The sequence below is a fragment of the Microplitis demolitor genome, chromosome 4 (assembly GCF_026212275.2).
Source record: "Microplitis demolitor isolate Queensland-Clemson2020A chromosome 4, iyMicDemo2.1a, whole genome shotgun sequence".
Classification (NCBI taxonomy): Eukaryota; Metazoa; Arthropoda; class Insecta; order Hymenoptera; family Braconidae; genus Microplitis; species Microplitis demolitor.
In genome coordinates, this window is record NC_068548.1 from 20,433,241 (window position 1) to 20,457,916 (window position 24,676).

Here is a 24,676-nt window from a genome sequence, read left to right on the forward strand (position 1 = left end):
TAAAATTGTGACGGACTTGATTGTGGTCCTTTAGTGTCTCTTGTAGTTTAATATAAAAAAAAAAAAAAATATTACGAAGTAAACGGGATGGAATGAAACTTGTCCTTCGCTTATAGTATACAGAGTTTGGTAAAGTTATAAACGTGACTTGGTTACATATCATCCACTTTTCTTCTTACATACATTGACGGACATTTTCAAATTATGTATAATTTTTAAATTATTATGTCTTCATATTATTTTATAATAGATTTATTATATAACCATAATATTTAATGAAATTCGAAATATTTTTTGATTTGAGTTTAGTAGGGCAGGTCGGGTCAATCAAAATTAGGTATCGAAGCAAACTAAGATATGAAAGAGAGAAAAAAAATTTTTTTTTTTTGGATAAGTATTTAGTATTAGTACCTGAAAGGCGGGGTAAGTTGGTACGCTTGGCTAGAATACGATTTTTAATTGCACGGAAAAAAGGAAATAAGAAAAATTTCGCGGCGCTTCGAAAAAAAAACTGGAAAAATTATGATACTGAAGTTAGCCGACGTCTAACAATTTTTGAATTTTTTTAAAAAACGTTAAATCATAAAAAAAAAATATTTAAAAAATTGCACCTATAGTTTTTTAAATTTTCTACATGTGCATATTTTTTTTTTTAAATTAATTTTTTGGAAAAAAAAATCAAAAAATTGTTAATTGTCTGCTAACTTCAGGATTATGGAAAATTAAAGTTTTCAATAATAATTTCAAGATTTAATTGAATTTCTGAATGAAAAGTAAATTTCGAACTAAAATTTATCATTAATAATTCTATTTAATAAAATTATTCTTTGAAAATGAAATTCTTAGAACATTTTTTCAAATGCTATCAGTTTTCTATTTAGTTAGTAAATGAAAACAATTTTTCTTGTTTTATTTTTCGTGTAAAATTATAATCGAAGAAATTTTTTATTGAAACAAAACTGCAGTAAAATGAGCGATAACAGAAAAAAAATTTTTTGACCGCGTTTTCTAAGCTGTTCAAAATTTCCCGCTAGCTCCCAGCCCAAGAAACAAAATATTGAATTGAAAAAAAATTTTAATACCCGTTTAATTCAGACCCCATGTCGTAACTGGCCCAAATTTCCCAATTAAAAATTAAAAAAATATAATTATCATTTTTATTTAATTAACATTTATTTTCGTCACTTAATTAATTATGTGTCATTAAAATTTAACGTAATATCAAATATTAAATGAAGATGATATATTTATTAATGACCGCGGGTCGAATAAAAATATCGACTTTATTTAAATAAAATAAAAATAACTTTTATTTATTTTAATGCAGATTTTAATCTAAGCTTTAATTTATAGTTTTTTTTTCCTTACTTTACTAACCTTTAATTATTTTTAGCATTTGCACGTGCGCGCTTTGTGTACATTACACATTTAACAAATTACTTGTAAACAAAGACAAAATATTATTTTTAAAATCCATGTTTTCTACTCGAGTAATTCGCAATAATTTTAACGAGCTAATTATCCAAATGAAAAAAAAAATAATTGTTTAATATGTAATTGAATTCCGGATTCTTTTGAAAAAAGCATTAACTCATTATATATTAATATATATCCTCATCAATCAATGTGGAAAAATAAACGTCAAGGTTTTCATAGAAACTTCTCGGCTAAAGAGTTGGAGGTGAAATGCCAAGTGACAGTTTTTTATTTTACATATATTTGTATTTATATTAATATTTATATAAACATAATAAAATTTATATATTGGGTAATATAATAAACAATAAACAATAAAAAATCATTGAAGCGAAGATGAGAAAAGATGGAACCTTGTAACGTCAATCACTTTCTATCTGGACTGTGTTAAATTTGTTTTGGTGTCAAATCGTCTTTTTTCGTTGTTTGTTGGTTTTATTTTTTTAGATTTTATATTTTTTAAGTTTTTTTGTAAGCCAGGTGAAGTTGAAGCTGAGAAAAGAGAGCGCGTATTTGCACGGGTGTTTGTTCCAAAAGGATGGAATAGAGCGGAGGAAAATTTTTGGAAGATTGCCAAACACCACCGGCTCTTTACATCTCTGGCGTGTTGTGTAGGCCAGTTCTCTCAACTCATCTTCTTTCATGTGTGTGATATGGGTACAACCATCCTCGTTATATGTTCTATAATACTAAACTGGGAGTCGAGAAATATAAGGCGCAAAAGCATATGAGCACACGCGTGTGCACAACCAAACAACCGGTTTAGTTTCTTCTTTATCTCTTCTCCTCGGTCTTCACATCACTTTACTATATAATACTTTTACTCTGTACCATTGCATTCATCTATATATATATATTATTGAAGTGCCCTTATTAAAACCCAAATTTTTTTTTTTTTTTTTTCAAAGCTTACATCAAAATAGATTATTACACAACAAATAATTGACAATTTTTGGATTTTTTTTTTTCAACAATTCTGTTATGTAAAAAAAAACTAAAAAAATGCACATATAGAAAATTTAAAAAACTATAAGTGCAATTTTCTGAAATATTTTTTTTTTCAATTTGTCGTTCCTAAAAAAATCCATAAATTATAAAACGGCTAATTTCAGTACATGATCCAAAAGTTAGTAAACAATTAAGAATATTCGGATTTTTTTAGAACAAATTAATTACAGAAAAAAAAACTGAAAATATGCACTTGTAGAAAATTAAAAATACTATAGGTGCAATTTTTTGAAATATTTTTTTTTTTTTCAGAATTTATAGTTTTGAAAAAATTCAAAAAATTATCAGAAGTCGGCCAACTTCAGTATCATACTATAGGATAGTTAAATTTCAACAATCTGATGATTTATCAGCATGTAAATTTTTCAAAAATTTAGCCTTGATCACTTTTTATTTTTGGTTTTGAATTCTGACCACTCAGCCATTGCTAAAGATATCATTCTGCGTTTGTAGCTTATAAAATTCTCTTTAAAAGTTTTTCATGTAAAAAAGCCGTATCTCGAGTAGTTATAAAGTTATTATGCCTGTTGCCATTATTGACTAAATTATTATTTTTTTCAAAACTAAAAATTTCGTAAAATATTAAATTTTCTAAAAATTATGAAAGTAAATCTTCAACTGCAATATTTCACCATAGAAAATTTAATAATTTTAAAAATTCAAGTTCATGGGGCATCCATTTTTAAATGAATATCTATATATATTATATTATATACGAGACCGCTAACATATTGTATGAAGAATCATAACATTGGGGGAAGTATACAAAAATAAATTTAGTAGGACAAAAAATATTTTAATTCTACAAAATATAAAAAGTATTTTTAGCTATTAATAAATTATTATTTAAAAGAACAAAAAAGAGATTATGAATTTAAAAAACTCCACCTTTCCGGTAATTTGTAATGAAAGAAATAAAAAAATATTTTTTATGTAAAAACATAAAAAATAAAAAAGTAAATCCTTTGTTCTGTTTTCATTTGGCTTTTAAACTCGAGCCAAAAAGAAGGAAATAAATTGTTTGGTGTCTCCGGTTGACACCAATTCTCCGTTTTCAGACGTACGCAAGCGGAGGAGAGTTAACATGCGTTCACTTTTGGAATTCGAATGGCTTTAACATTTGTTGTTGAGCTGGTATTGCTATTGCAGGAGTAGAGAAGACAAATGATATTTTTTTTCTTTTATTTTCACTTTGCTTTTAGAGTTATTATTACCAAGTAAGTATATATAAGTTAAGTACACATGTTAAGTGTTGGGTATTGATACGATAGGATATTTAATGGCTTGGGTCGAATAAAGGCAAGCGGATTTTTTTTTAACGGCAAGAGGATTAAGTTTTACTGTGTAGTATTGAGTATATTTGAGTATAAAGAAGTATAGTGTATAAGGTGTAGTGACGAAAGACGTTTAGGTTTCATGACAACGATCCGTCGCAGGTGGCCGCAAGACATACTACCAGCACACGTGCTTCTTTATGTATACAAAATGGACTTTAAACAGCATGCAGATCAAATTATGCTGCACGTTATTTTCTCAAAATATAATGCTGATAAAAAAAATTGTATGTGAGCTGAAACAACACAACTACGGCTGCATTGACTGATAATTTTTGAAAAAACTATTGGAAATTTTTTTTATAATTGAAATTATGTCTGTGATGTTTATTATATTTTGAGATGCACAGAAAAAAAGTTATGAGTCAAAAAAATATTTTTGAAGACTAATGTTTTTGGGAACAAAATCAAGAATTTCTTGAGAAGAGAATTTGTCTTGGTCAGAAAAAATTTTTAGTTTATTTGAAAAAATTAGGATTTTCAGAAAAATTTTATTGAATCAGAATATTTACTTTTAGTTGAGAATTTTTTTTTCTGTGTATGCTAAAAAAATTGGGGAGTGAATGCGAATTATATCCGCTTGGAGTAAAAATTTACTCCGATTCGTAGTCAATATGGATTTAAGGAAAATCTAATCACTCTGATAAAAAGACAAACTTCTTATTTACTCTGTATGCTGAGTAATTGTACGTAAAAACTCCGAAGCTTTGAGCGACAGAATCAATTTTGATTGAGATAAAACCAAAAAAAAGGATTTCTTAACAAAAAAAAATTTGATTTACCCCAGGAAATTTTTTGCATTATAAATTGAAAATAAAAATTTTTTTCGGACAAGAAAATCTTTTTTTTCTGTGCAGAAAAAAGCGCGAAGTGGGCATAATTTAAAAAAAAAATAGAAAAGAAGAGATGAAAAATAAATTTGAAATTTTTCTAAAAAATTGTTGTAAAAGAAAAAAAAAAAAAATGAAATATTGTAGGACACTAAAAATTATTTACGAAATTTTTTTCAAATCTAAAATCATTTTTCCAAAATTTTATTTAATTTATTTAATAGAAACTTTTCAAATAAAATAATAAAATTAGCTTTTATTTGGCTTTGACTTTAAATTGAAATTTAAAAATTTTCAATTGCTAGATTTATTTTATGTTGAATAATTATTAAGCAACAAGAAAAGTTACATCACGTCACTAATTATTATTTTTCAAACATAAAACAGTGAATAAATTTACTAATTAATTTAATTTTTGATCATAAAATCTGAGTTTAATTTTTTTTATAATAAAATAGAAAAAAAAAATACAGATAATATGGTAGATTAGAAGTATATGAAAAAACTAGAAATTATTCTCGAGGTAAAATTTCTTTGTTACTAATGGGCTACTCGAGGTCTTGTTCTACATGCATCGAACCTTGACAATCCTGTGAGAATCTTTCCAGGATATGATGAGTCCTTGTCTGTTGATACACAATAATAATTATAGTAATATATCTATATATAAATTATAAATAAACACAAAGGTTAAGTGGCCGTGAATAAATATAAACACAAGTAACTACAAAAAACATCAAGAGAACCCTTCTAAATATAAGGGAAACGGATCATCAGATTAATCGCTATATTTCCATCTCTGTTGATGGATTTTTAATGGCTTCGCTTGTCAAGCTAACCTTGAGAACCTCTAAACTCTAGATATAATTAAATTAGATGATCAAAAACTTTAATTACATCAAATTTCGTCAAAAATAAAATGGTATCGATTATGTGTGAAAATTTTTCTATTTTATTAATTTATTTTTGCACAAAGATAAGAAAAAAAAGTACAGGATGTATCAACGACGTGAAGCCGTGCAGATATACCAAACTTATCCCATTTGGCGAACTGCCAATGCTAGAATACTCCAACTTGCCAGTTAGTAGAGAGAAACAAAACTGCACGGCCCGAAAATAACGAACGACAATAACAACGTACCGAGAGAAAAACAGATAGTTATATATGTATATATATATATATATATATATATATATATATATATATAGTCTAATGTCGAAGAAGACAAATAGGATCTTATAAATTTGCAAATGAATTTTGAAATTGTTTACTTAATATTTCAGTAATTAAAGACAAATATTGCGAAAATTCGGATAAATAAATAATTAGGAAAGGTTAAAAAGGTGAATGAGATAAAAAAAACTATAAAAAGATTCGAAATAAAAATTTTTACTAGGATAAGGTCACGTATCTCGTCGATCGTCTTTGTGATTATCCTCGGTTTAATGTATCCATTTTTATCTTTCTTGTTTTTGTTGGTATTGAATATATGTACACGCGTTTATGTATTTATGTATCATTATATATCAGTTTTTATTGCTCTCACACGTTCACCCGCACGGTTGTTAAGCTGTAATATGTCAAAGCTGCGCTAAAGGCGTGCTGGCCTAGACACACATTGCACTTTCTTGGAATTGATTGAACTACTCTCCTGTTTATGTTTATACTCTTTCATTACTCTTAATGCAATATACGATTTTTATTAATTTTTTTTTTTTTTTTTTTTAATCTTTAAATTGTTTATGAATTTTTTCGCGCTGCAGTTTTGTTTGAAATTTTTCAGCTTGTATATATGTATGACAATAAAAAATTGCCGGTCGAAATGATAATGTTTATTACTGTTACCTTGGATATATTTTTGATTGCGAGTTCATGATTTCAAGTTTTTTTTCGAAGCGATAAAATATTTTTAAAAAATTCCATGCTCGTGATTTGAATTTAATATATACAAAATTTATCTGATAAATAATATTTTATTGTTTATTATTTCAAATATTAATAATCTTCAGTAAACATAATTCCATAATTTAGCATTGACGATATTTTAAATGGGCTTGCATACATACAGACTCGCCTTTTTCGAAACAAACAATACCCGGGTTAAATAAATCACTTGATTTTGATTTTTTTTGACTTGATTTTAGCTACACTTACTTCTTTAACTTCAATATGACTTTTTTAACTTCAAATTTAAGTCTGCTAAGTCAAGCTCAAGCTATACTTGACTTAAATTTAAGTTAACTAAGTAAACTACACGACAACGTAACTTTAATTTGACTAGTTGGCGTAAATCGATACTAAGTAAGACAACTTTTTCAAAAGCAAGTCAAATTCAAATCAGTTTTCATGTCTTGAAATATTTTTTTTTATCAAAAAGAGGAACTTAAACTTGACGTGCTTGTTTTGCTAGACTTAATTGATTTTCAATTTTTAAAATTACGCCAAAATCAAGTTATTTTTTTGACCCGGGAAATCAAATTTTTCAGTTACTCTAAGCACTGAAATAATCCAAATATAGTGATACAGTGTATTTGAAAATGTAATAAAAATCTGATACAGATAATTTTTCAACGTAAAATATAAGTATTAACAAAACAACTCTGAGTTATTTTGATAGATAACAAAATAACATTAATATTGGGATAATTAAAACAAATTAATCGTAAATAAGTTATTTATTAATAGTCCATTTTTTCGTAATCCTTACAATAAGTTTTTGAAATAAACTTCAATTTTAATGTATCTAGTTTTGAAATCCTAAATTTGTACTTCTTTCTTTACATACAAACTCGTTGTCTCCTATAACTCTTGGTTCGCAAATATATTCATGGCAACATTTTAAAATATGGTTACACTGAAACAATTAAATTTTATTAATTAAATTGTTATTTTTGAAGAAATAAAAAAAATTTATAAAGCAATCAATACATACAGATTGATTTTGGCTTGAGCATACATCAGAAGGACAACCTTCGATACCTGAAACTATCATTATCCCGATAAGGAGAGCCAAACCAAATTTAATCGACATTTTTGAATAATCACTCCAGCGTTAACTAGAAATAATTTTATAAAAGACGAATGTTTTAACTTTAGTATTTTATTTAAAATATTTGAATATATAGAACGGGAAATTCATGTATGTAATTATATTTTTTATTACTCAAATAAAAACAGTGACCTGGAATTTTTTATTTGTAAATTGGTTGATATTTATATATAGATAATTCGGCGTCTTGTTCAGAATACGTATAACCCCATTATTAAATTATTGTTTTACGGCAGAGGTCAAAACAAGAAATCAAAAATACAAATGAATGTAATCAGGGCGGCTAAAAGAAATTAATCAAATCTTGTCCTGTATAATAGTAACTGTTAAATATTTTAATTTGAATACAATAATAACAGATTTTAATGTGAAAATTTTTTAACACACGTTAAGTACCACGAAGTTCAAATTTGAATTTTCAATCCAAATTCCGAATATTTTATTCTTAATTCATAAATGTAGTATATATTGAAACTTTTTTTTCACAAAAAATTACGAATGATTTGAACTTTGATTTGAAATTTGAATTTAATATTAACATTTAATTCGATCCAAATATTCAATGACTTTTAGATTATTCTCATATTTAAATATAAATGTATATTAATCTGTATAAATTAAATTTTTTGAACATTGTATATATGATGAATTTCAGTTCGATAACAAATTTTTGAAATTTCACTTAATTACACTGATTAAAAAATTAATATAATAAAATTAAAATACTTACTGTTAAAAAAGTTGGAATTAATATGTTTCTTCTACTGTATATCGATACTAAATGACACTTATATATCAAAAATCGTCTAACTTATAGATAAAAAATTTAACACATATTTAATCAGAATAGTGAGTCATGAAAGATAATAAAAACATATTTTTAGATTTATTTCGAATAATACCTTGAAATTATATCAGGAAATATATATATATATATGAAAATAACTGTCGTTATTGTAATTATATTACTTTTCCGAGTCTAAACAAACTTATATATCGCGAGTCAAAATATTCAGCCGAAAATACGCCGAAAAGGCTAAATTTGGCCGCAGTCACGTCGAAACCATGTATGGAATTTTATTCAAAAAAGTCCAAATTAGGCCAAAATTACACTGAAGCCGAAATTACGCTGAATACACGTCGAAAATTTTTTTAAAAATCAGCCGAAATTTTGCCGAAAATTGATTCAGCCTTTTTTCGGCCGCGGTTTTTTTTTTTTTATTTTTTGAGTAAATTATTGGACTGAAAAATTTTATGCAACTCAATATATAACTTAGCAAATTTTCAAGTTACGGAATATAAAAATATTTAAAATTTTCGAAAGAATAAATGTATGTACATATTTATGACAATAAACATTTACGAGTCAAAATGATAATTTTTATTACCGTTACCTTGGATGCATTTTTTACTGCGAGTTTATGATTTCAAGTTTTTTTTCGAAACGATAAAATGTTTAAAAAAAAATTTAATGGTCATAATTTAAATTTAATTTACACAAAACTTGTTTGGTAAATAATATTTTATCAATACTTATGTAACATACTTGAAAACAGTTTCATAGCATTCTAATTAAACCATCGATTACGAAGATAGTATTTAACTTCTAATTGTACGAATTTATGAAAAATTATAAAAAGTCTACACAATGTAGACAATAGTTTTCAAATATGTTGATATTAGAAACGTTCAGTACACAACCAGCTACCATTGACGAATATTGTGCAAACGTAACCGTTACAGCAACGAAGATTTTGCAGGTCACACTATAACAAAAAATATTTCAAACATTAATAATCTTAATTAACCATAATTGCATAATTTAGTATTGACGGAATTTTAAATACGGATGCATACATACAGGCTCACCTTCTTTCAGGCAATTAGCATTATCTTTTCTAGTAATACAGCTTTCGATCGCCCCGATAGCAGCCACGACAATTAAAAAAATTATTAAAGTTTTCATCGTGGTCTGATTATTAAATTTTGAGAATAATACAAGCTGCAAAATATTTAATAGTTAGTTAAAATTAAATTAAGTTCGCTTCGATAATTTATAACTGAAATCAATTAAACTAATTAAATTTGTTTTACAGCATGTTATTTTATGCCATTGAAAAAATAAACAAATTTTAGTTGTACAAATTTAGAAACTGATAAAAATACATACTTACATTAAAAAATATTGAATATTCGAACCTTTGACTGGCGACACTTTTCAAAATTTTATTCAACTAATGCTCTTATTTATGAATTAGTAGCTTATAATCAGTTTATAAAAACATTAAAAAGTTATTACACATTTATCAAAGTCGATAAAAAGTGTAACTTAAAAAATCCAATTATTAAACTATTTTTAGAAAAAAATATGGATTATCATTGGCTTAAGTAAAATAACATGTTCGATGAGTTTCAATAAAATTTATATAATTTTCAAAGAATTCATGCACTGTAAACAGCAATGGTAAAAATGGATTCAATTTAACACAGCGCGGTGTTAAAATAAAATCACATCGCTGTAGGTGTTAAATCGGTGTAAAAAAAATTCCACGTATATAAATTTAAAAAAAAAAAAGCATATATTTGAATTTTGCTATATACTTATTTGAATAATTATTTATGTTATACGTAATATATTTTAAAATCACGGAATTTTGCGCCCCCCCATTTTCAATCACCAATAATTTAATGATTTAATTAATTAATAAAAAACTATATTTAATTGTAGTGATCTATTAAGTGAAAATATTCACTAAGTTAAATATTTTTAACACCGAAAAATATTTTAACACTGAGAAATTTTTTTAAAGGTGTTATTTTAACAGTGCCTTCGGTGTTGAAATTTAACACCTACACGGAGAGAAAATTATGGTAACAGTTACAATATATTATGGGAATGGTTCCCATACTGCATGGTAACCGGTTTTTTTGAAATGTTGACTATAGGAACGGCACCCATATATATTATGGTAACCATTCCTATAATTATGGGTATAATTCCCATATGGTATCGGAATAGTTCCTATGGAATTATGGTAATCGTTACTATGTACGTATGGTAATGGTTACTATAATATTATGGTAATCGTTACCATAATATTATGGGAATGGTTACCATAATATTATAGGAACAGTTACCATAATATTATGGGAATAGTTACCATAATATTATAGGAACAGTTACCATAATATTATGGGAATAGTTACCATAATTTTATGGGAATAGTTACCATAATATTATGGGAATGGTTACCATAATATTATGGGAATGGTTACCATAATATTATGGTAATAATTCCCATACATTATGGGAATGATTACCATAATATTATGGTAACCATTACTATATACGCTTAGGAACCGTTACAATGTGGTTATAGGATTGGTTCCTATTTGCTTATGGGAACTATTTCTATGAGTATGGTAATCATTACCATGATTCTTTCACATGCGATATGGGAACTGTTACCATAATGATAGGAATTGTTCCCATACTTATAGAAACTTTCTCAGAAAGTATGGGTCTATATCCTATAATCCCAAGTAATCATTACCATAACGGTATGGGATGATATTTCATAAACGTACTAGGAACAGTTACTATAATTTTTTCTCCGTGTACACCACCTAGACTCTCCCGCTTTTTTTTTTTTTTTTTTTTTGACAGTGTAGGTGTTAATTTTTTTAACGAAAATAATATTGCTGTGATGCATTATTTAAAGAAAGATTTATTATTTTTAACTGATAAGTTAATTAATTCTTTTCTCTCGCAGTCAGATCACGCACCGCATCGTGCGTTAACAAACGTCGCATTAGTTTGAATAAGCATGCGTATTGCACACAAGTGAGTATATAGTCATCACAACACCTGTTTGCTCTTAAAGTAAATTTATACTTAAACTTTGTCGCACAATATAGCTGTACACTGTACTGTATGATGGCTTAATAAATATAAGCACATTAAAATTCGTGTCATTAATCTCTGAGTTATTTTTTGTTTTATTTTATCAATTTATAGAATTATTATTTTTTTTTTTTTTTAAATAATAATAATAATTATAGTGATAATAATAAGAGATAAAGTAAATAATTTTATAAATATCTGAAATGATTGACAAAATTGTTGAATAAACCGAAATATCCGGTACGGCGTTTAACCATTGTGATAACTAGGCATTGACGTAAAAGTTTGTGGTACCGCCAATGAAAACAAAGGTGAAGTCCAAAGGCTTTTAGACACACTTCCGGCTGACATTAGTCTAACCAACGACAACGTCCGGAGACCAAGAACTTCACTTATATATTAACATAGAGACTAATACTCATGTTATAATATAACATAAACTATATATATATATACATATGTATATATGTATACAGATTAGACTGTGCCAAATAAAATCGATAGTTTTTTTTCAGTACCGTACGAAAATTACGTTGAATGTAACTTAAAAAACATTTGGCCCAAGTTGAGCCTCCAACTCGATTACAAAACGCGCGTTTAGATAAGAATTCTAATTCAACTAATAATGTGGGAAAAATTTTATTTTAGCTTTGAAATTTTATAACTTGTTAATGGATCAAAAAATTGCAACGACCGTAACATATTTTTATAGAAAATCGAACGCTCTACAAAAAGAATTTCTTAAAATTTTTGGATAAACTATTCAAAAGTTACTTTTTTAAGAAAATTTCATTTTTTTCAACCGATTTTGATGGTTGAGGTAGTATTTGGCGCGACTTATAAATATAAAGTTTTAGAGCTGATTATTTTATTCAACCCATCGAGTAGATTACAACTTATTCAAAAAATAAACATTTTTGAAAGAATTTCATTTTTGGAAAATCTCTGAATACACTACCGATCACACTCAATTTCTTACGAAATGGTCGGAATAAATGAGCCGTTCAAACGCCACCTCAAAAAACCAAATTGGTTATTTCATTCAAAAGTTGTCGAATATTTACATACATACATACTCAGACATATTCTCGAAATTAGTCAGAATAGCTTCCGAGGACCTCAAAAAGTCAAGATCTGATCAAAACTCGATTTTTGAAAGTCGGACCAAAACCAATAACTTGCCTTTTTTGAAAATTTTCAATTTTCTTAGCGGGAAGTTCAAAATACTGGTTTTAGTTTACACCTTATATATATAGGTATTCTGAAAGATAAATTTCATAGATGTATTGATGCATGTTATATGTACATGGTGATATGTATGTAATAAGTGATTAGCTGATGTAAATAATAACTGTAATACTCCATGATGATTGATAAAGCGGAAGTATATTCAAAACAAAACTAAACGATACAGAGGAAGTCTTTTTTGCCTACGTGCCTTTCGATATAACTACACCTAAATTCAAGGTTGCTCGATAATTTCTGACCTCTGGAATCAATAAAACAAATTTTCGACACGCTTATGATTAGAATTATAGATTTTCAAAAATTTATTCAAATTCACTTTATTATAAACATTTTAGTGCCTCAATGCTTTGAATTTTTTCATTTTTAATAATTTTCAATGTTTTTTCAATGAATTTAATGTCGAATCAAATTGACTTTATTTTAAGAAAATTAATTATTTTATTTTGTCAATGACATACTTTATCAAATTTTGACTTTTCTTTTTAACCGCAAGTATCAAATGTTTAAAAATACTTCAAAGCATTAAAAATAAATTAAATTGCATTACGCAATGTTGTCTATATGACTTTGTAACTTTTTTTTTCATTTAGCAGATAAAATATTAAATTATGTGAGATATTTTTTAAACATATTAAAGATGGAATTGCTGATAAGCAAATTTTTATTAAAATAAAATAAAGTACAAATATATTAGCATAGTGTGAGCTATAACTAGTAGTGTTAAAAACCAACGGAGTTTCTTATTCCGCGACGCGTGAATCACTTTTGTGGCGCCAAATGCAACTGCCTTATCTTTTTTGTGTCACTCCACACTTCCTTTCTCGCTGGAATATTTTTTTTTCCTCAATCACACTCGCGTTAAACTTTAGAGACCTAATAACTAGTCTCACAATTTTATTTATTTTTGCTATCTACATAAAATTTTTTTTTTTTATTCAGCAATACATTATATAGTCAATTGCACATGGAGTAAAACGCGTGGTACTCAAACTTGTAACATAATTTTTGAATATTTGCTAAATTTCTCGTCTTTATTTCGCATCTCCACTCACTCACTTTCTCACTTACACACTCTCACGTCATTAGATTCTATTTTTTACGCGTCCAGCTGCGTGTAAATACGATCACCCTAATCCAAGTCACGTCTTGTTGGGCGCGTCGGCGCCGTTGTAAAAAAGTTTGCTCAAGCGTCGCGACGCTATTGAAATAAAAAATATATTTACTTGTAAAAAAATTAAAACAACATTTATACTAAATTACTACCATCAAAAACAACTTACACTAAAAAAAAAAAAAATTTTAAATCATATTTTATAAAAATTTATTTTTCAAATATATCCCTTTGTTTTCAAAGTACGTTTAATTCTTGACGAACATATCTCGCGCCACAAATTGTGATCCACCCTCAAGATTCGAGACTTTTTATAGTTTAGGGAATGATACTCTCCCTCATCTACAGTTATACATATATACATATATATATACATAAGTGAGCACAAAAATCACTATAAAACCATTGGGGTGACAACATGAACAATAAACTACCACAGATTTATTTTGTACATCCTACTTACAAGTACTTACATAACATATAAGTACTTGTAGTATGTAGTTTTTTTTCTTAAAATTTTTTCACACTATATATAATGCACTCTGTGTACTTCAATTTGTTTTTAAGAATCAAAGACATCTATTATTGAAGAAAAGATTTTTTTTTTAACCACAGAAAAAAATGCATTAGAAATATTACCAATAGTATTTTGTACTTTATGGAATTATTTTTTGACATATATATGTATGTATGTATGTATGTATGTATATAGATGGATTGACAAGAAGATTGATCCAACGTAAATATGAAGAGACTATCTAGGGTAAGATCTACCCCAAGAACATAAGATAAACATAAAAATTGTTCAGCTAAAGTATATAGCGAATAATATATAGAGATGAAGGCTGTTTTGGGTTTATTTCGTACATAAATTTGAAATGTGTGAAGGCTCATGTACAGAAGAATTTCGAGTTTACGAACGAGTGTTAAAGAATATAGGATATGAGAATCAGTGTTTGGAGTGTAGGAGTAACGTATTGAGGGGACAGACCCCTTGGTTCTTATCGATCCAGTACTCGGTATTCTGCACTACACCACTAGGTTCCCTGTTATGTTCCTATATTATACATACGCACGAGGGGGTCGCAAGAACGGAAACTTCTGCACCCTCGACACACGTCAATTTTTTCTTTTATAATATTGACCGATGTCTTTTGTATTTTTTATTTCCTATAACTTTTATTAGTTTCCCATAAATGAAAAAGTTTATATTGATTTTTAGTCTAGTCTTTTTTTTTTTTTTATAAATATTATTTATTTATATACAATTGCACTGTAAAAACCGGCGTTAAATATAATAACACTCGTGTAGATGGTGTTAAATCGGTGTAAAAAAAATCCATTTATAGAAATTAGAAAAAAAAAACGTACTATAAATAAAAAAATATAAAAATTAAATGAATATTATCTGGAGGAAATTTCAATTTTTGATAAGTAATTATTCAAATTATTTTTTATGTTATACATAATTTATTTAAAAATTCAAAAATTTTACGCCTAACATTTCATGCATGTGAATGCAGCAGATCCAGAGCAATTTAAAATTATAAATAAATAGAGTAAATAATTCAAAAAAAAATATTTATAAAAAATACACTTATTAATTTCGAAATTTTGTAAATGCGCATTTTTTAAAAATATTTTTTTAAAATTATTTACTCTATTCATTAATAATTTTAAATTTGTCTGTCTGCTACATTCACACTCACAACATTACAATCACCAATAATTTAATTAATTAATAAAATCATTGTTTAATTGTAGCGAGCAAGTAAAAATATTTACAAAGTTAAACATTTTCAACTTCGAAAAATATTTTAACACCAGTAAAAAATGTTTACACCGGCGGCGATGTTGAAATTTAACACCGATAATTTTAACACCTACACCGCTTGGATTTATCCTGTTTTTTTACAGTGTAGGAATTTTTTTTTTTTTTTCAATTGAATGCTATTTCTTTAGAACGCTAATTTTTTTTTACATTAGACAATCTTATCTTATTGAAGTAAAAAAAAAAATTTATTTGATGTCATTTAAAAGACGTCGGTGCAATTAGTTAAGCATTAAAAAGACATTACATAAAAAATAAAAAGTAACCATCGTTAATTACTTGTGATATAAGTATGATTAGTATAAAATTTTTAAAAAGTTCAAAATAACGTCGACTTAATTATCGATTTCTTCCCTAATTAGTCGGTTGTCTTTTTATCTTGATCGTTAAAATTGTCATTTATCTGTATCGCGAAACTCTAACATGGCTGACTGATAAAGCACTAGCCTTCAAACAGTGCACGTATGGCATAGCAGGGTTGCGCGTGATATCGATCGCGGTAATTCCTGGTCGGAAAAAAATCCGGATAAGGTCGATGGGGCAAGAGTTTAACGGGAGAATGAATAGAAATGAAAAAAAATAAAAAGATAAAGAATGAAAAAACGTGAGATGGATTTATTATTGACACGGGTTCTAGTTCACGGTCAACGTGCGTGTGGCCCCCGATAGTCTGGTTGTCGGAACTCCGGCGCCGTCTGCACCCTCTTTATACTACTTTATATATCTATACTGAATAAGACTGTCCTCTGTAGTTTTTATATGGTCTACATAGTCTATTGCTTTTTCTACTGCCCTCAGAGACTGACACCCGTTGTCTACCTCGTAAATTCAAACCTGGAACTCTGCACTCGCTGGGTGCGTTTGCGAATTGGAGGGTTATGCTAAGTGAATCTACATACATACGATAAATTGCTGGGTTCGTTTACCTCAACTTCGCGTACATTTTTTATGATTACTAAAAAAAAACACTGGTTAAAATTTCGATGGCAAACGACAAGAAAATAAAATTATTGCACGCAAAAATTATTACGGTAAGAAAAATGGAAGCTCTATCCTTAGCCTTAATAAAAAAATTATTATTCCAATAGTATAAGCTACACTGAGAAAAAAAAATACTTTTGTTAAGAACATTTACTTGATACAAGAACATATATTCTTGATAATTTTCAAGAATATATAATTTTGTCTCAAGAATTCGTAGAATTGAAGGAAATAATTTTTATTTAATTCAAGTAAAGCTATTCTTTTGTTTACTTATAATATAATATCAAATTCATATAATAACAAAAACAAATTTGATGCTCTTTTCTCAAGAAATTGATAATTAATAATAATAAAATAAATATTTTGAACGGATTTCTTGAACCAAGAAATTCTTGTTTCGAAAATAGTACTTTTTTTTCTCAGTGTACTGGTAAAGAATTACGAATCAAATTATGCGATACGAAATAAAAAGGATTAATTATTTTTACGGTATGAAATAAATTTTTTACTGAAGGGTCGGGCGGAATGGGAGTGGAAAGAAGAAAATTACTTTGGTACTGAGTACGCTAAATCTTGTACTTTTATTATATTTAAGGGACGTCAGCTATTTCCCTTCTTATACTCAAAAAAATGAATAGAATTTTGTGTACTTTGAAATAATGAAAATTTCAAAAAAAAAAAAGCCATAATTGATCTTTGCAAATTTTGAAATTTCCATTAATTAATAAAATTGAATCAAAAAATTTGCTGCCATCACCCTTTTAAATAAATATTTGTTTTGAAATTTTTTTTAACTGTCAGTCATAAATTTTTGTTTCTTTTCTGCAAAATCGAGTAGCTTTAAAAAAATGAAATAATTTAAGTAATAGTATATTTTGTTCCATATTTAAATTTTTTCTATGACTGAATATAGTAAAAATTTTTTTTTTTAAATAATAATAATAATAATAAAATTATAACTAAAATAAATATTTGACTACCTAGTAAAATATAAAATAAAACTAATAATAATAAAGACTTGAGAGAGTTTACAGAGGTTTAGAGCTTTACTTTGGCAGTCTGGGACTAGAGTAATGAACTAAAGTGCAAACTATATACCACTTGAACCTAGTATAGTATATAGCATTTAGGTTGGTTTTACTTTAGTGTTGTCCGCCGGGCTGGAGCCACTCTGGCAATCATTCGACATAAACGTTTTAACCCATAATTTCTCCTCCACGATATAATATATATAATACGAGTTAGTAAATTAAGACCTAGGTACACTACGCACACACCATTAAAAACAATGCCGTATTACGTATCTCCACGTGCCCACAAAAAGTATTTTTTGACACTTTAAACAAAATTAAACGTTCGATTTTTAAAATCAGATAACACTTGACACTTTTCTAGTCATTAGCATAATATATATGTTTTTAAAAGTACCATTAAAAAATAAATGGGTTTTTAATTTCAGTCAATACTCATAAAAAATTACTATGTGAAAATTAAACCGAAACCATTAATGGATTCGATAGTTTTTACGTTTGACAAAATTCAAAAATTACTATTCCATAAGTAAAATATTTGTGCCATCATAAACTTTAAATTACTGTGTTTGTATCTTTTACTTATGAACAGTAATTTTTCACTTATGCCAAAAGTAAAAGCAATCGTCCATTAATGGTTTCGGTTCACTTTCCATATTGTAATTATAACTAAATTTTGAAACCCGTTATTTTCTATACACGTAGAAAAATGAACAAGAGGATGTGCTATCTATTCTCTTTGTCACGCAAATGTGAACAAACGGAACGGTTCTTGTTGCACTTTCATTAGCAAATGGAAATTTCAAATGAGCCGTTTTCAGATATAAACTGAAATTTCTGAACGAGAAGCATTTCACTCGATAAGTAATGATTTGAATCTTTATCTGTGAAAACGATTCATTTGAAAATCACCAATTTCATTCTCTTAAGAAATTTATGAAATTTTATTATGCTGTCGCAAACTTGAAACAGGAAGTTGAGTCTTTAAAAATTATTATGCTGCATATAATTATTATAGTGAACCTCTAGAAATTTTTGTATTTTCTATTATAATTCCTAATTTAGACAAATAATATTCTTACAATTTATCAATAAGTTTTAAGTGTATAAAATAATTTGTTGTGTAGTATTATAATTTTTTGGCGACCCAAGACAACGTAACTTTAATTTGACTTAGTTGGCGTAAATCGGTACTAAGTAAGACAACAGTCAAAACTAAACCCGGTTTTTGACCCCGGCTATTTTTCCCATGTGTACATTTATCTTCGTTCAATTTATGACACTCTATATATGTTATTAGTATACCTTTCATATAAATTTTAGCAAAAAAAAAAAAAAAATATAATGATAAAGTAATTTTAAATACTTTTTTTTATTTTTGCTATCGACAATCAACACACATACATAAATATATATATATATAAACAGCGAGTATGTGGGAAGAGAATATAACCGTTAAGTCGTTGGCGCAATTAAGACAACGATTGTGGGTAGACGGAAAGACAAGAGGTTCAATATAATATACAGAGATATTATTATTGTATATGTTGTAATAAAGAGGAACAAGTTTATATATATATATATATATATATATATATATATATATATATATATATATATATATATAGACGTTACATTAAATATACGTAGAAAATAAAGTGTATGTAATAGTGTACCAGTTGTGAGTTTATTAAATGAAAATTTAATATCTCGAGGGTGTCCGAATGACACTTAGACCCTTGAGAATTTTACTTGATGAAATAGACTACAAAGATGATGAATATGTATATGTATATATGTCTATATATATGATATAATAATAAACGAAAGCAATTCGTATTAAATTCTTCAGCATGTTTACCGCAGACTTTTATCTCCGTAACGTCGCTTGCAATTTGAACCGCGGACATTTCGTCGGTCGTTAAAATTTTAACCATTAACGTGTATATTGCAGTTATAAATATATAATTGTAGGGAGTTGCAAAAATAAATTTATTTTGATAATTATTGTACGATAAAATAATAATTATTATTCGTATTTCACTTTTTTACTGGGGCCGTAATGAAAATTTATAAGAGCTCTCGAGTCCGTCTTGTGTTTTTTTAAATTTTATGTTTTGTAATCAAACGATTATTATGAAACATATATATATTTAGTTTTTTGAAGCTCCGTGAAAAATAAGACTTTTAAAAATTTTTTTTACCTAATGTTCAATGTACTGATTTAATGAAGTAGAGCTCGATTAAAATTAATTAAATTAAAAAAAAAAATTATGAAACGAAGGCTAACTATTCAATAGATTTACGTAGATACAAGCCAATAATTAATAAAATCGTATACAAATGTAATTTGAATTTATAAAAACAATAATCAGATGGTAAAACAATATATAATATCTCTACTTAATGCTTCTGTACTTGAGATTGTGAGTTGTAATAAAATGCCATCGAAAAGCCTTTGACATTTCTTATAAATCATTGAGTAAAGACAATTTACATATTATATACACAAATACATATGTTTCATACTATGCATTCCCTCATGTCTATTTTCAATATCAATTTACTAGTAAATAATATGAGATCACATACTTATATTTAGTTTTATACTTTCTTCAATTATATCATTTTTATTATTTATCTTCATTTTTTTTTCTAATTCATTTATTTATTAACTAAAATTTAAAAATCAAAAATATTTTAACTTCTTACAAAATCATCTCTAAGTTTAGATCAAATTTTCAGTCTAATGATTGGATTAGAAATTAAAATGTCTGATAAAAATATAAAAAAATTATTATTATATACAAATGTATGTAAAATGTAAAGTATCCAGGGTCTATAAATTGTTTCATAATGTTTCTTTTTTTACAATCGTGAACTACGAACGCACCCACATATTTCAAGGTGTAACAATGTGACTTGATGTCTGAACTATGAGTACCATAAATCATTATAATCAGCAATTTGTTACGTATTATAAATAATAAGTAAATTATTAAATTATAATAGACATTGTTAAGTTAATAAGCTCGTAAGCAAAAGTAACTGGCTATCAATCAGTAAAAAGTAAATATTTAATAATTTATACAAAAATAAAATGAGCATTTTAGTAGCAATTATTTGTCACGTGTCTTCTTATACATGTATAGTATAATTGATATACAGCAATTACCGATTAAAGTGAGTATCAATGAAGCTGAATGATTCGTCATTGTATGACTCACTGCAGATGTGTTTGCAATAATAATTATTATTGTAAACATCAGGTTTTGTGATTGTAATCAATTTAACTGCGCGTATTGGTCATTATTCATATTTATTATAAATTCAATTTGAAAACTTGTTTTATAATTCATTTAATCGTTGCTTTAAATATTTAAAAGTTTTTTTATAACAATTTAATATTTAAACAATTCGTTAATTTTAAATTGTTTATTAATTTTATAAGTAATCATTATTATTATTATCCTATATTAGGTATCGCCAATGTTGATCGTTTACAGGAGGATCGAAATTCCGTAGCGTATCTTGTGCATTTCAAATTTCTGCAGCACTCGCTATCGTTAGTGCACTAAAATATATAAAATAAAATCGTTAATTATTAATAATTATTATATGTGTAAGTTAATTAGTACTTAAAATATTATTTGTAATACCGGACTATTTTTGGTCGTGCATTTTTGATCATAAATGGCATTACATTCATTTTCTGTGATAATGGATGTTATTAAAAGTATAACTGTAATAATACAATATAAATTCGCCATCTGTAAAAGTAAAAAAAAAAAAAAGTAATAAATTAGTTTAAAAATTTAAATATTAAAATAAAAATATTAACTTTAGATTAACAACAAAAAGATGATATTTATTTTTATGAATTCGAATTACTGATTTTTCATAAAAATAATTATTGAAATTATGTTCGGGTTAGAAAAATTCCAGACTAAAAATTCCCATCATAAAATTCCCGTGTAAATAAGAAAACCAAAATAAATTTGGTTTTTTTTTTTGTGAAAATTATCATAGAAATTTATTACTGGGAAATTCTCGCTTGGAAAAATATCATTAGTAATCAAGATTTTTGAACCAATAGTATTTTTGGAACCTTGTTAACTAACCAAAAAAATTTTACGTTACAGTTTTATTTGAAACACGAGTTCAATAATAAACTGAAATTATTATTCGAATATAAAAATTTAATTAAAAAAAAAAATAACTATTGATATAAAAAAAATTTTGAATATACCACGTTCTTAAAACAAACTAAAAAGTATAAAACAATATTTCTCAATCTCATGAAGACTTAAAACCACATACAAAGTCCGAACTTCTTACGGATAGTCTTGAAAATTTATAATTATGAATTTTGAATAGTTATGAAAATAATTGTAAGATTCAAAACAAAAAACGTGGAGCGCATGCAATACATAACTATAAGAAGTGTAGAGAAGAGCTGTCAATGAAAAAACTTGCAAATCAGTTCATATTATTTGCAATGCATTAAAATTGTTAGTTAAACTATTAGTGCATCAATTATCTGTTGCGTGCGCCCCACGTTTTTTGTTTTAAATCTTACAAATATTTTCATACCTATTAAAAATTCACAATTATAAATTTTTAGGACTATCTTTAAGAAGTTCGAGATTGAAGTTCATGAGATTGAGAAATATTATTTTATACTTTTTAGTTCATTTTAAAAACGTGGTATATTAAAAATTTTTTTTATTTCGATAATTATTTTCTGCTTTTTAGTATTGTGTGAGTGAAATTTCGAAATCGATTTTAAAGGCCTGGATAAGATAATGACGGAGACATGCGACAAATTCCAGGTTTATTTCAGTTTTTCTTTTCACTTAATCAAATCTGAAATGGAAAATCGCTATTTCTACCGACCAAGATATCAAACTCATTTTTTATAAGATTCATACTTAAAAATATTAAAACAAACAAAGCCAGATTCTTTTCAGTTAAAAATTTTGAATATAGGACTCTATTCATGGTGCTGGAGGTCCTAGTCGTCACATTCTTTCCATCTCCTTCATTGTATTTTCATTACACGGTGTTTGTTTATCTGACATCCAGTTGTGAGCCATATTCAAAAATATAAATCATCCAAAAATTAGTTTCAAATTAATTATAAAAAATTTGTATTGAACAGACAAACAAACAAATATAAATTTTTGATTCGACTTTTTTTCATTTGATTTGTATTTTTCATTTTTTTCTTTCTCTTCTAGTGCTTCTCCTTCTCATTTTTGAAAAAGTTGTTTTTCATTTTCTTGCATTGTCATCTAATTTTGAGCTTTGTTCCAAATTTGAACTCTCTAGCTCATCGAGAAGTTACCTTAAAATCAATTACAAAATTCCACCCGACCAGACATACATAAAAGCGAGTTAATAAAAACGTGGTAAAAAGGCATTGAAGTAATGAAAAAATATATTTTAAGACGTAGTAGATAATATTTTATAAATGGAATTTTTTCGAAGATTAATTAAAAATTTAAAAATAATTCGAGTTCATTAGCATTTTCTTATTTATATTAAATGTCTATACCTAAATATATAATTGTTCAAATTTTAATTTAATCAAAAAATATGAAATGAATTATACTTACGATTAAAATTTTTATATTAATTAATTTCACTTAACCACTTGTTAATTGTAATAATTGTGTTAACAATGTGCGAGTTCTTTGATCAACTGACACAATTAGATTTTTTTAATTGCTTAAATACTTAAAAAGCCATTATATCGTATATTATTATGATCTATCGATAATTAAATTTTATTAACTACCAAAAAAATACTTTTTATCAAAAAGAACTCTTTCCTTAATTTAAAATCCCGATATAAATAATAAAAATTGGAATTTCCTCAGGATTTAGAACAGGATTTTTGACTTAAATTTTTTTTTGTGGATATTATCAACAGATATTAAGGTTGATGTAAAAATTTCCATAAGAAATATGATGAACAATAATAGATTGAGAGTAAAGGTATCGGAAAAAGCATTTTTGAAAAAATAGAAAAGTAATTTCTGTAATAAATTACAATTTCAAAATGTTTCAAATAATTTGTCAAAATTCTATAGCCGAATTTTTTCTTTGTCTTTTTCCGCATATGGAATAATAAATAAATTATTATCATTAATTTTCATAAATTAAATATTTTAAATTTATTGAAGACTAGTGTTTTTGAAAAGTTATAGACATAATACTAGGAAAAAATTATCAATACATGAATAAATCTATTTATTTGTTTATCCTAAATGAGGTACTGATGGAGTCCGAATACACTTGTATACATGATTTCTTTGAGGTGGGAGACAACTCCATCCTTGACAGCAGTCTGAGTGAAAATCGCACTATAAAAAATATAAATAGTAAATATTATAAATATGTAATATCATTAAAATAATATTTTAAATAAAATTGTAATAAATTTTTATAAATTACCAGAGAATATGGTTGACATGATGCAGGATGAATCAAATTACGAAAACGAGGATAAATATTCTTGCATTCAATCATCACAAACCCAATTAATGCAATAAAAAAAATAATAAATATTTTATTCATTATTTAGAAGGTTCAAAAAAAATTTTTGATCACTGAAAAAATTTGTGTAAAATAAATTTCCGTTGGAACTTATCGAAAAATAATAATACAGCTTTTGATTGAATTAAATATATAAAATATTAATGGAAATTTAAATACTTACAAAAATATTCAAAAAATAAAAACTTGATTGCACAAAATGGAATGATTTTCAATTGATACCGTCTTGTATTTATATTTAAAAAAATGGACCGATTAAATCATAATATACTTATGCCGTAATTAAATGACCTAGATTTTTATATCAT

At 26.4% G+C, this 24,676-nt stretch overlaps 3 long non-coding RNA genes across 7 annotated transcripts; 1 reads left to right on the plus strand and 2 right to left on the minus strand.

Moving 5' to 3' along the window:
* Positions 1 to 7,309: 7,309 nt before the first annotated feature.
* Positions 7,310 to 9,956, minus strand: LOC103568132 (uncharacterized). Of its 5 annotated transcripts, XR_548846.2 has the most exons (6): positions 9,873 to 9,949; positions 9,560 to 9,700; positions 8,601 to 9,464; positions 8,429 to 8,508; positions 7,582 to 7,705; positions 7,310 to 7,503 (listed from the first exon to the last, which is right to left on the minus strand). It is a non-coding gene; the product is annotated as an uncharacterized LOC103568132 (long non-coding RNA). The 5 variants fall into 5 exon arrangements; XR_548847.2 differs by having other exon boundaries at positions 8,429 to 9,464; positions 9,568 to 9,700; positions 9,873 to 9,956; XR_548845.2 differs by having other exon boundaries at positions 8,429 to 9,464; positions 9,873 to 9,956.
* On the plus strand, positions 9,413 to 24,504 carry LOC103568135 (uncharacterized). Its single transcript, XR_001345131.2, has 4 exons — positions 9,413 to 9,458; positions 11,472 to 11,542; positions 24,085 to 24,193; positions 24,270 to 24,504. It is a non-coding gene; the product is annotated as an uncharacterized LOC103568135 (long non-coding RNA).
* On the minus strand, positions 20,657 to 23,513 carry LOC103568133 (uncharacterized). Its single transcript, XR_548849.2, has 3 exons — positions 23,426 to 23,513; positions 21,467 to 21,577; positions 20,657 to 21,381 (listed from the first exon to the last, which is right to left on the minus strand). It is a non-coding gene; the product is annotated as an uncharacterized LOC103568133 (long non-coding RNA).
* Positions 24,505 to 24,676: the final 172 nt, after the last annotated feature.